Below are 13429 nucleotides of genomic sequence, written 5' to 3' on the forward strand. Positions count from 1 at the left end.
TGCTTTATGACTTATACATCTCTATTTTGCAAGCCACATATGGCAGGAAAGTGTCACGTTATCTCAACCTGGTTGCTCAAGGCACTGAAAAGCTACCTGTTGAAGACCACTGTACCGTTGTCATTTATTATATGTTATTCCTTGGCACCGGGGGATTGGTGGCCGAGGGGGCTTCCACGCACCAGCTCGGAGAATGTGGAGTGAAAGCTCGCGCTGCAGAACCCAGGATCGTGTGTTCAAGCCCCACATTTGCCCGTTTCGATCTGGATGAGCATTGTACCGGCGTGCGGTCGTGTATCTCTACTACGTGATGCACGTTAAGGGCCCCAGGCTGGCGGTCATCTACAGCTGGGAGAGTCGTCGCCCGTTAAGGCAGATCGAGTTTGAGACTATATAAACATACACACAACCCGATTCCTTGGCACGCTGCTGGTATAGCTGTGCTGATGTTTGGACGTTTTTTTTTTGGTCGTTGATATGACTACTGTGGTGCTTGGGTGAAATAACCTGGTCAATTACCTCCTCGGCCGTAGAGTATCGTTCACTTGTTACTCTCTCTCCTCCTCTGGTTAATGTGGCTCAGATAACAGTCATGAAGTCAGCCCGGTTGAAGTTCTTTCGACGCCACATTCTCACATCTCTGGCCGATCGTCCTGCTTTCGCGCAAAACTCACACACCTCGTCTTCTTCGATACTCCCAAATGCGCCTCGGTCGCCTGCTCAGCCGCTAATTTCAGTCCCGTGCCCACTGTTCTATGACAACCTCCTTGACATGACAAATCTAGCTTCTGTATCCGGCCATCAATATGGGTTAGTGCTCAATTTGTAAACTTGATCTTTCAAAGTAACAGTACGAGCTTCCTCCAGTATTTACCAGCAACCAAGCAATGACAAAAACCAAAGCTTTAACTTCCAAGACTGAAAACCCAGGAGTATGAGAACAGGCTGGCCAACCCTGCTGAGGACAAGCCAGGATGAGGACAAGCCAGGAGTGGGACAAGCATGTAATCTCAGTATATGGAGAGGTGTCCTCGAAGTTTCCAGCTTTAAAATTGTGGTAGTGTTTGAGTTGGTCTAAGTTCAAGGAGTCTCAAAAGAGCAAATAATGCAATGTTATTTATTTTGATTTGCATCCCTTGGATGCTGGCAGATGTTCGGTACGAAGGGAATGGAATAGACATGTTTATTTATGCATTCTGTTGCTTCAAAATAGGCTTTCACTGATTTTAAGTTGGTAATGGCATGGGAGGACAAATACGCTGCTCAGGGTGTAACCGGACCGTTTGACTATTGGGACGACTCTTTTACAGGGGACGACATCCTGTCCAGCACCAGCTTTACCATCTCGGACCAAGTGCACGAGGGGGTCGCACTGCAAGCACATGAAAGAAGGGCACTGCGACCTTGAGGTCAAGCTTGTACATCTACCATTACAGAGTCCTAAATGGATGCCAATTGGTACTGGTGACCTTATGAAGGTGAAACGTCCCTGAATCTAAAGGGAAAATCTGACTCAAGGCGAGCTGAAGTTGTTTCTGACTTTATTCTCTTATGACTGGAAAGTAATCTGCCTACTTCATGAGCTTTGAAGATGCAAAATTTGTTTCCGTAACTGTCCCACTTCAACGTAATGTGCACATTGAAACCTGTTCCTTTTCTTTTTCTGCTTTTTGGCGAGAAAGCCAACGAATCTCCCTCTTCCTTTTCGCAATGGGGAGGTGTGGAAGACTGATTGGATATTTTATATACGCAATCAGTTTCATAAGTGAATGAAGATAAAAGCAGAATACATGTTCACAAATTATTGGTGAATCCTTACACTTGGTGAAGTGAGTAGTTTATGTTCGAGTCATGTAATTATGAAGTCAAAACCAGCTTTAGTGCATTTTTAAGAAGCCGTTGAGACTTGAGAGTTCTGCTTTGACTCAGCAATACACAACTCACTTTTGTTATTCCTATAGCACAGCCGAAACTATAAACACGAGCATGTTACCTGACCAATGCTTGAACTGCCGTGAAATTGACGAAGTCCCTATCCTTCGAGAACAAGTGTCAACGGGGATAGTCGAAAGACCAGGGTATTTATTGCACACGCATACTTGATTTCAAGCTTGCAGATTGAAGTAATTGTTTATTGCATCCATTATTAAATCTGTTTGAGATTGTATCGGTTCATATTCACAGTATATTTATTTTTCATTTCAGCAAGGAATAATTTAGAGACAGATGTTGGTGTTCAGGCGTGATGCTTTTATTTTCATAAGATGCAAGAGTGCAAAAAATTAGATTTGGCTTTGTAAACTGATTTTTGTATGTATTCTTCCAAACAGCATTGCAAGCAATAATGTAAGGGCTACAGCTGCGAGAGTGGCTACACCTGGCATCTCATTTGTTTTATAGTGTGGACAGGTGAGACATTATACTCCGTTTCACGGTCACTTGGCAAACATTGCGACCCAATAAGAGCATCGGAGCCAGGCACATGACAACATACCACGGTCGGGTCCTCGTTATCGCCACAGCAAAAGCGCCATCTGCGACAAAACATAGTTCTAGGCTTTTTTTTTTTTTTTTTCTTTTTTTAGTAGTGTTGCCGTCGGATTCTTCGGACCGCAACACTACACGACACTGAAGAAAGACTTAGACATGTTACTTATTAGCAACACTTAATATAGATCAGCACTTTTGAGAAAAACATGGCTTGTGATCGATGTTCAATCAATCGTAGCCGTGAATCGACCACTTCCGCTCAAAACATCGCCCTAGCATTAGCACCCGCCACAGATTCATGGGCAAATTGAGCATGTGGTTGCCTCATAAAAGTGTTACTGAAGAGCTCGCTACTCTAGCGGACGGTAATGTTGCTGAAGTGGACGTCCATCCGAAGTTGTTTGGTTTCTGAGCAGACGACAGCTGGTTCTGGTGGGTGGTCCTTGCATTTGGCGCGGTGACATGAACGCTCCTGTGACATGCTGCCATGTGCCTCGCTCCGACATTCTTACTGGGTCGCAGGAGCCGTAGCCTCCACAGTTCACCAAGCTATCGTGAAACAGAGTGTAGACTAAGCTGTCTGCTAATGAAAGTAGCGTTGCCAGCATCATGTATTATGTATGAAACTGTATACTTCGAGAAAACAAATAAAGCCATTCATCCTTTCTACTGATTGTTTTGGTTCATTAGTAAAACTTGGTTCAGTGAACTTTACACTTCAGCATTAGCATGGACACAACAGGTAAGGTCAATTACAAGTGCTCTAGAGCAGTCCAAACAGTTTCCAAGTGGCTCATGCAAAGCAACTGACATGGTATTACCCCCAGGAAAGAGACTAGACCTCGCTGACGAGTCTACTTCAGCCGCAAGGCACACCAAACTGAATATTGGCGTTTCTAGGAAATTGGGATCAACCAAACAATTCCATGGAAAGGTACACCACCAACAGCTTTGGTGTGAGGGTGAGCCCTATCTGCAGCGACAATACTGAAGCCTCGCATGGCACCATCACTAACACATGCGAGTAGTCACTCAGTGCCTGGCATACTTGGGCATTGAGGCAACAAGGAAAGATTATCAATGAGTGGACTAGGAATGTGGATCCAAATGGGACTGTCTTCACATTCTTCACAATCGCTGTATGACCACCATCTGTTGGAGTGTTTCTGGATGTCAACAGCCCATCTGGGACCTAGAAATGACAAATGATGTTAGAAAGTTTGTCACTTACACACTGGCTTTTGCTTGACCCAGTCTGCTGAGCGAACAAAACAAAAATATGTACATGTTAGCCATTGCTTACTCCCGTGTCAATTCCATGGGGCGCTCATTAGCTAGGCTTGGATAGTGCACGATATCCGAATTTTCATCTTGGTATGGGAACGAAAAAGGAGACAAGTGACACAAAAACACGTCAGACACTGACAGCGTCGATGTGGTTCGAAGATACACTGCGCAACACATTTTGCAGAAAGACGGCATCGGTACTTCGTTGGCAATTCACTCATACTGGCTAATGTGAAACGGCAAATTTGTACTGTCCGAGTTGGTTGACTGTATTACACGTAACAGCCATTCCAATTTCATTTCTTAAAGAAAAAAAAACAAAAACAAAAAACGATCGCGTTTTTGTGGTAAGTTTTGAGCTCTGTGCTTTTCTACAGTGCCATGATTATAACCGTAGACTGCAACTACTATACCAAATACGATGTATGACTGTACTGCGTCTCATCTAAGTGCGAACGAAGCAAAAATTACAAACGCGAGAACGCACTGCAAGATCGCACATGCATGGCAGCTATGATCAAAGCTCGGGACTCGTCCATGTAGATTTAACTTCGATCGCCTTTAAAATGAAACGGAACATAGTTTATACGGCCTCCGTGCAGTTTCGAGTCGAAATGACGAGTATATATTTCTAAATATCGCCTGCGAAGATGGGGTTCGGAGGATCGCGAAAACGCTACATTCTCGGCTGTTTTTTGATTAATAGCGCCTATCGACTCCGCCGCACAAGATTTATAAAGACCCGCTAGAAGGCAAAATCTGTTGTGTTCGTAAAGGAAGAACAAGATAAAAGGCAACTTACCGGTACAATCGGGCGGCGGTCTCGTAGTGACCGGCGCAACCGGCGTTTCAATCGCGAGGCTAGGCAAGCGCCTTCTCTTGATGCTCTTCGTCGTCTTCATCTTGGAATCTTCGAAATGCTTCTAGCAGACGACGGAGGAATCGTAAGGTGCACAAAGCTGCTCGATCTTCTGAACTCGGCAAATTTTAACCGGGCTACAATAAATAAAAGGCTCGCGGTCGCCGCTACCGCACGGCCGCCATGGCCGACGCCGATGTTTGTTTACCCCCCGGCCTCCCCGACATGTGCGAGGGCGGAGCTTAGCCGGAATCGTCATCAACCTCCTCTCCCGCCTTCGCGCCTCCTTTCTCATGCGCAGAAGACGAAAATGAGCCCACTTGCGAGGCGTATTACCGCCATTGGTTTTTGCCCCCTAAATGCCATCAACCCAATGTGCACAGGGGTGTCTGTCGTCAATTGCCGCTTATTGGTTTTCGCCCCATAAATACAATCAATCCTATGTGCACAGGGGGGCCTGTTGCCAATAGCCGCTCATTACTTTTTTCCCCATAAATACCATCAACCCAATGTGCGCAGGAGCATCTGTTGCCAATCGCTGCTCATTGGTTTTTGCTCCATAAATTCCCTCAATGCATTGTGCACCGGGGTACCTGTTGCCAATTGCTGCTCATTGGTTTTTGTCTCATAAATGCCATCAGCCCAATGTGAATTCCCTAAACGATTACCAATTGGTGCACATAGGTTTTTGTTTCAAAAATGCATATTGCTCAGTGTGTCTGTACCTACAGTTGCACATTGGTTCAATGTGAATTTTGGCCTAATTTCACTTCGCCCATTTCCAGCAGGGAACAGTGTGCATCGAAATTTCGTGCCGCGGTATACTGGAAACCACGTTTTCCAGAACGCCTGCACCCGTGACCTGTGCGTAAAGTCGAGAAAGTTTACTCGCCCGGCAGGGCAAAGGCAGTGGCCGGCCAACACCGCACCCGTGCTTTTCTCGATGACGGCGTGGACCACGAATACCCCCCTTTCGTTGAAGGAAGGCAAATACTGCGCAGGAGGCCAAACGCCGACTCCGAGCACAGTTCATTGTATCTCACATTGCGTACGTATCCCTCATCTAGGAACTTTTTTCCCTTGGTAGTTTGGCGTTGGAAGCGCGCTCCGCTTTTTTGCATATAACTTGCCATCTACGAGTCGGTGGGCAGCTTAATCGAACGCGGCACTTCCGCCCAGCCGTTCGCCACGGCAAAAAAGCTCCCTGGAGTAAAATCTCGCCCTGGGGGCTGCATCCTGCCCCTCGACTAAAAAAAAAACAAAAAAAAAAAAAACTAAGCATTACGGAAGATAAAATGCACCTAACAACACGCAGTGTGGTTGGTCCGACTCGGTCGTGGCGTTCAGTCGAGAGCCGCCTGTACTTGGAGGCCAACCATATTGTTTCTCATCGCGCCCGTGAGATGGCGCCACAGCGCAACGCAAAAGGCGAATTGTGTGAATCGCCCGTTACTGTGGGGGCGCTTGGTGGACGCTCCTCAGGCCATTGCATTCGCCGGTAGACACCGTTACTTTGGACTCAAAACTAGACTAGTGTGGCGGAAGGTGTTTCACTAGCCTGTGCGATAAGTATTTTTGTCCGTGATTTCCCTTTGAAATTAAAATATGAAAGATGTGTCAACATTGTGTTCACGCAAACAGGTTGAGTGCAGTACACTGCGCAAATGCTTAAATTAAGCTTTTTCGCCAGTTAAAAAAAAAAACAAGCTGCCTTTTGTTCTTACACAAACTACGGTGTAGCCTAATAAACAGTTTTTAATTTAACTCTACTTCATGACATAGTTAAAGCTACAGGAATATGCGTGGTACAAACAGTGGGAGAGGAGGACACGAGGAAGCGCGCGAGGAAGTCGGAACACCGAGCTCTGGTTCGAATGATTGGAGGATAGACGCAAAGGGTACCTGGACTTGTTTCTACATACTGTTCGAACGCGAACGCCGAACGCTGGATGCCGGCGTTCGGCGTTCGATCCCGCCTGAAGATTGAGTAGGCAAATAAAAAAACAAAAAAAAAAAAATACAGCCACTGCTTTGCGTCTACCCACCGAACACTGCAACCAGAGCTCGTTGTACCGACGTTCCCGCGCGCTTCCTCGTCCCCTCCTGTCCCACCGTTTCTACCCGCATTCGCGAGTTCAGCAAAACGAACGGCACCTTGCAGGAAAACACTGAACTGGCCGGAAATGGTTATTTCGCGATTTCCGCTCGTTTCACACTCCTTCCGTGATAGCTCGTTGACAACGGATGACGCGATGGTGACCGAAGTAAAGCGAGGGGGAGTTGCGTTGGTTGTGTCCACTGCAGCAACAAAAACGACAACAACGATAGGGCCGCCCGGAAGACTGCCACCGAGAACGGCTGTACGAATTAGGTGCGCCTTGCATCGCTTCTCACGCTGCCCATACGGTGAACAGCTGTCCCGGGGACTCTGCCGTTGCTATGTTGTAAGAAAGACAATGCGAAGGGGAAAAGGGCGAGCCCGAAAAAACGTTGTGGAAAGAAGGTCACTCCTCTCTTCTTCAGCTTTCCTAGCTTCCGCGCTTTTCACCCTCGCACTGTCTTTCTTATAACGCGCTCTTTACAAACACACGAGGTGTGGGCACCGCGCATGCGCCCTGCCGCGGTAGCAGCGGTCCGTGACGTCAGCGCCGCGTGTTGGTCTATAGGGACTTTTAGCGAACCGTTACCGTGTTCAGCGTTCCGCATCTACCTGAGCCTTTGAAGCGTGCTTTTAAAGCGCGCGCCCCGCGTACACGGAATCACTATACGGGCGCGCGCCTAAAAGCACGTACAAAGGTACACGCGGAACATTTGAACGGTTTGCTAAAAGTCTTTATTGTCGTATCAGTGTGTTCGTCGCTCTGAAGGCGACTATGCGTTCAGAGCGACACGGCAACACCACCGTGACAATATCACCGAGCGTGCCACATTGTGTGCCGATCATTGTTGGAGGCTTATCGGCAGCCTTTGAGGCAACGCCGACCTTATCTGCTGATGGAAACTCTCTTCATGGCCTTGTCATCGACGCACCGTAGGGCTGCACGTGGCCAGAGCCTTAGGCGCGTCTCCGATGACCATGGTGACGTCATCGTTCTTTGAGGAAAAAGCACCACCGATGGATATAAAAGAAATACCAGCGTCTTGAGGCATTAGTAGACACGGCATCGCCGCCGTGACAATGTAACCATCCGTGCCACTTTTTGTGCAGATTAGTGCTTAAAAGCTTGGTTTTCATAGTGACCACCTTTGCTTGTTAGTGTTTCCGTGTCCACATGTAGTCCTTGGTTCTGTACGTGGGTATTTTTCAACAGCAGTGCTTTTACTAAAGCTATACCGATTACGCAAGAAATGTTCACTGAAATGATTCAAACTCAAAAAGAAATCCTGCCAAAGATGTCAGAGAAATAAACAAAACAGACATCGTCCGAGGCAACGATGCTCCAAATGCAGAACAGACTACTGGCAACAGAAAAAAAAGCTACAAAGGGTTGATGAAACTGAGACTAGACTTGATAAGCTCGAACACCGTCAGCGGTTGTGACGCCGAAACTGAAACACTCGCCAGACAAATTGATGAGTTGGAAAATCGTTCCCGACTAAAGAATCTTAATGCTAGAGGTATTAAAAAATAAGCAAAGAAACCGAAGAAATATTACTAAAGAGGGTGAACGATGACGTTTTCGATAAGATTCTAAATAAGAAACTAAACTCTGTTGAGCGTATCCATACGCTTGAAAAAATGTGTCAGGTAGAGATCGCCCGTATATGCTCAAGGTTGCAGACTTTTGAGATAAACTGGCCATTCTGAAAAATTGCTTCAAGCTCAAAGGTGCCTCAATCAGCATCAGTGAAGATGTCTCTAAAAAGGTTGTTGAGATCCGCAAAAACCTGTGGAATTCTAATGCAGAAGAGAGAAGAAGGGGTTTCAAAGTGAAATTAGTATTCGATAAGCTAAGGGTGGACAATGCCCATTACACTGGCGTATGCAGAAAGGTGGTTCCCCCCCCCCCCCCCCCTCCCCCTTCCCGACAGCCCGCTCGCTCCGCTGCTAACGTAGTCGGTTGTACACGGGGTACGTAGTGAAGGGGGAGAGCGCAGACTATCTCCAACTCGTGACTACGCCGATTTGTTCTGTGGGGCTTTTTAGAAGCATCCCACTCTGCGTTGAATACGCTGTGTCCTGTCCCTCTCGTTGTTAATGTAGTTTGCTTATTTCAGCGAAATACGCAACAGGCTTGTATTTTTTCATTTTTTTTTTGGGGGGGGGGGGGGGTGTAGTGAAATGTTTACTGCGACGCCACTTACATTAGTGAGGCGGGTAGACGAAGAAGCACACTTCTCAAGGAACACAGAAGACATGTTGCCAATTCAACACACGCTATACGGGCGAAGTCCGAGCTGGTCGATCATTTCTTGACTAAAGGTCATGCTTTTGAACTCAACTATGCGTAGACCTTTCCACAAGAGCAAAGGTTGGGGCGGCGGAAGTCCGTAGAACTTCCACGGCCCCCACCTTTGTTATTGTGCTAGAATAGTGGCTTATCCGACATAGTCAACGGTAGGCAATGCCAACTGTGGTACCTTACCGGACGTTTACGGGGTTTTATAGGATGGGTAGACTGCTTGACCCTCACCATCATTGGCCTATATATGTGCGCTTAGTGTTTGTGCGTGAACGGTTGCTTTATTTTTTCAGCGTCGAGATTTCTTTTTGTGTGTGTGTGTAACATAGAAAATGCATAACTAAATAAATAGATATAATCCACATAAAAAGGGGAAAGAGGAAGGAAGGAGAGGGAAGGGAAAAAGAAAAAAAAAACGACTTTTAACACTGAAATATTGTTCATATTCTTATTCTCATACCGGACATCTTCATTAAGAAGTTGGATCGTTGTCGTCGTCTTCTTCCAGAAGATCGATGGAGCAGAAACCAAGAAAAACAAATTTACATTTAAAGCAATACAATTTTTAAAAAAGAAATAATCCTATATACAAAACTAAATGCCCGTACTGCATTCCAAGCCCGTTCCTGAAACTATGGTTTCGATGCTCCCCAGTTTTTCTTTCAACTTGGTTTTTACAAAAAAATTAATTTTGGTCATTTGACCCTATTCATTTATTTTGATTGGTTTGAACCTGTTATATTATTTGGCGGTGCAAGTTGAGAGTGATAGGTTTATTTATTTTCTTTTAGCTCTCAATTAAACATTCTGCGTGTGTGTTTGTGTATGTTGCGGCTTAATTTTTTTTTTTTTTTTGTGACAGTATAGACGCTTTTTACACGCGACAGAGTGCAGCCGCTATTGCTGGCCTTCTCTTGTCTTACCCAGATGCCGAGACACCGGAGCGGGCGCTAACGAGCCTCCACAGAGGCCAATGCTGGGGAAAATGAGACAGTAGAACCTAAAACTGCAATCGTAATGTCGCACTAATGAAGTAAAATAAACGCAATAAGAGGAAACAAAAACTGAAGGTCAATTATGGCGGCGCCCATGCACAGCTGCTGTAAAGCGTCTATACTCTACCCTTGTGTTTTTTGTTTGTTTTTTGCCGGCGACACGCGTTGGTAATGCAGGGGTACCTCAAAAAGTGGAGGGAGTTGAGTGCTGTGAGGATGGTTTTAAAGTTGATTGGCCCCAACTACGCCGACAGTAAAACAGTGAGCCACCATGCCCGTGTACCTGTGAATGAATCCTGCTCCGTTCTGAAAAATGCAAGTGCAGCTTTACCCGCTCTGTCACAGCGCCTCCCTAACCTTTGCGTGGGTGCCCGTATCGCCGAGCTCACCCTGCTTCGTCATTTGGGGGGGGGGGGGGGGGGGGGGGCATTAACGCCGGAGGGGATTAACGTATGACTTTTGGGAGATTTCAACTTACCAGGGGTACATTGGTCATCACTTTCTCATGGATCGACGCAAGTAGCTATACTTCGTTTCAGCTTCGGTCCGAGCGCGGCCGATGTTGCGAGCCGAAGGGCCAATCGAAGAGCGCAAAAAGTGCAGCGTCATGGCGTGCTCCCTGCTCTCGATAGGACTAGCCGGCAGAGAAGCGCGCACAGAGAGACGGCGAATACCGGCTGCTTCTATCAACTGCAGAGAGCACGACATGACGTTGTGCCTCTTGCGCTGTTTGATTGGCCCTTCGGCTCATAACATAAGCCGCGCTCGGACCGAAGCTGAAACCAAGTATAGCTGTGGCCAATAAATAGAGCTTGCGTTTGGCTACTATCTAACCCAGGTTGTAATTGATTGCACAAGAGTGAGTTCAACAAGGTTATCAATTTTGGACCTAAGTTTTATAGCGGCACGCTTGAAATCGTTTATTTTCTTTTTCTCGGCTGTGAAACTATCGAGGGCCCTTCGGATCATAAAATGGTACTTGCGTCTGTTAGAATTACCCCAAATATCACGCGTACTTACTAGCAAAAGACGGCTCTAAATTTCGGGGCTGCCATAATGTTAGCCTGCTCGATTATCTTGAAGAGTCATTGGATGACTTTACGTTCCTTTTTTATTCCAGTGCCAGTACTGACACGCTATAGGACTTCTTAACGAATATGACTAAGCAATACCTTGAGCGGTTTATTCCAAAGTGTACTAAAAAGATTAGGAAGCAAACCCCCTGGATTAATAGGGAAATAATACATGCAAGAAGAAAGCTCAAACGGAAGCGAGCACGTTCACATGGTTTGAATATCGAAGATAAATCATGCATTCACCGCATGAGTGAGGAAATAAAAATGAGAGTAAAGGATTATAAAAAAATATTTTACAACGTAAAACTTACAAAGATTTCTCAGGAGGCACCAGACAAGTTTTGGCGGTACGTTAACCCCTCGGTCGAATCGCGTCGCACTATCGATAAAACCAATGATCAAGAGCACACGGAACAATTTAACACTTTCTTTTCGTCTGTATTTACTGAGGACGATAGAAACTTGCCGAAATTCGTTGACTATTCAAAAAGCCCTCCTATTAAAGATAAAAAAATAAACAAGGAAGGAGTTTTGAAACTTTTACTTAATATCAACACAAAAAAGAGTACCGGGGCCGACAGAATCCCAAATGAGTTTTTGAAAAGGTACGCAGTTTGGGTCCCCAAATATCTATCCATGATTTTTCAGTCATCTATCAATATTTGTTCCTTTCCTAGTGGTTGTAAACGTGCGAAAGTGGTTCCTATCCACAAAGGTAGCAGTGTGTTCAACCTGATCACATGTCGTCCCATTTCGCTTGTTAGTACATGTTCGAAGCTGTTTGGACATATCGTATCTAAACATCAAATGAATTATCCTGAAGATTATGAATTATTGTTCCAATCCCAGCATGACTTTCGTAAAAGACTTCCCACCACAACCCAACTTATCGAAACTGTACATGACTTCTCCTATACGACTAATTGTCGCAGTCAAACTGATATACTATTTTTGGACTTCGCGAAAGCGTTTGACAAAATGTCGCATTTTAAGCTATTACCGAAAATTAACGCCATGTTTAAGCATAGTCTTCACACAGTGGTTTTCGTGGTATTTTTCTTCTAGTTAACAGTTTATCGAGGTTAAGGGGCATAAGTCTAGCCTTTCACCGATATCTTCAGGGGGCCCCAGGGCCCCCCTTTTATTTTTAATATTAATAAATGATCTGCATAACGACATTACCGTTCCAACCAGACTATTTGCAGTTGACTGTGTGATATGCCATAAGGTAGGAACTGCAGATGACCAGGACAAACTAAATCGTAATCTACAAAATATTTAACACTGGTGTGATAATGGGAAGATGGTGTTAAATCTTGAAAAATCAGTCTTCATGTCAATATCTAGAAAAAAAAAAATTTATCATACAACTATCACACTGACGGCATCGAGCATGCAAGAGTAATGGAGCATAGGTACCTAGGTTTAGTATTTACACCTGACCTACTTTGGAATACCCACATAGATAAAGCCTGCCTCAAGGCCAACAAAGCACTATGGTGGCTCAGGCGAAACCTTACTAGTGCAACTCCAGAAATAAGAAGCCTGACTTATACGGCCCTGGTAAGACCGATTATTGAGTATGCGAAAATTGTGTTGGATTCACATACCACTTGCCATAAACTTGAAAAAATTCAGGGACTTTCTTCCAGGTTCATCTTGAACGAATTCGGCCACGTTTTTTCTCCTACAAAACTATGTGAACTCGCAAATCTCCCAACTTTGGAATCGAGGACCAAGTACGAAAGGTTGAAATTCCTTTTCCGAAATATACATAACTGTATACAGACCAATAAATCGGATTACATTGAAATCAGCAGTAGAGAATCTTCACGGGATCGCCATAGCATGTTCGTTCGTGATCATCTGTGTGAAATGATTGTTTTAAATTAAGCTTTTTCCCTAGAACCATCGAAGAGTGGAAAATGCGGCCCGATTCTGCTGCTTAGTCAACACCCCTTAATGTCTTTCTAGAAAATATAAATAATATTGTCGAATGTGGCAGTGGTGAAAAGCCGTAATTGTACAAATACGGACCAAGTTTCTGCTTTCTTGTGAAATGTTCATACTTGTGCTGCTTTCAGTTTTGTAACATATTTATGTGCGCTTTTGAGTGTATGAAGCGGTCTTATGCAATCCACTATCAAGGTTAATTACCCTTTGTATAGTGGTTACTTTCACCTTTTTATTTTGGTATGCCCACTCCTCTAATAGCCCAATGGGCTGACAGTATCAATAAATGAAAAAAAAAAAAAAGAAATACGCAGCCGTGTAAACCGGCTGTTCTGTGTTTATCAACATTCATCGGCGCGGTTAGAA

Source organism: Ixodes scapularis, unplaced genomic scaffold (genome assembly GCF_016920785.2).
Source record: "Ixodes scapularis isolate PalLabHiFi unplaced genomic scaffold, ASM1692078v2 PGA_scaffold2__306_contigs__length_199485367, whole genome shotgun sequence".
In the NCBI taxonomy this organism is placed as follows: Eukaryota; Metazoa; Arthropoda; class Arachnida; order Ixodida; family Ixodidae; genus Ixodes; species Ixodes scapularis.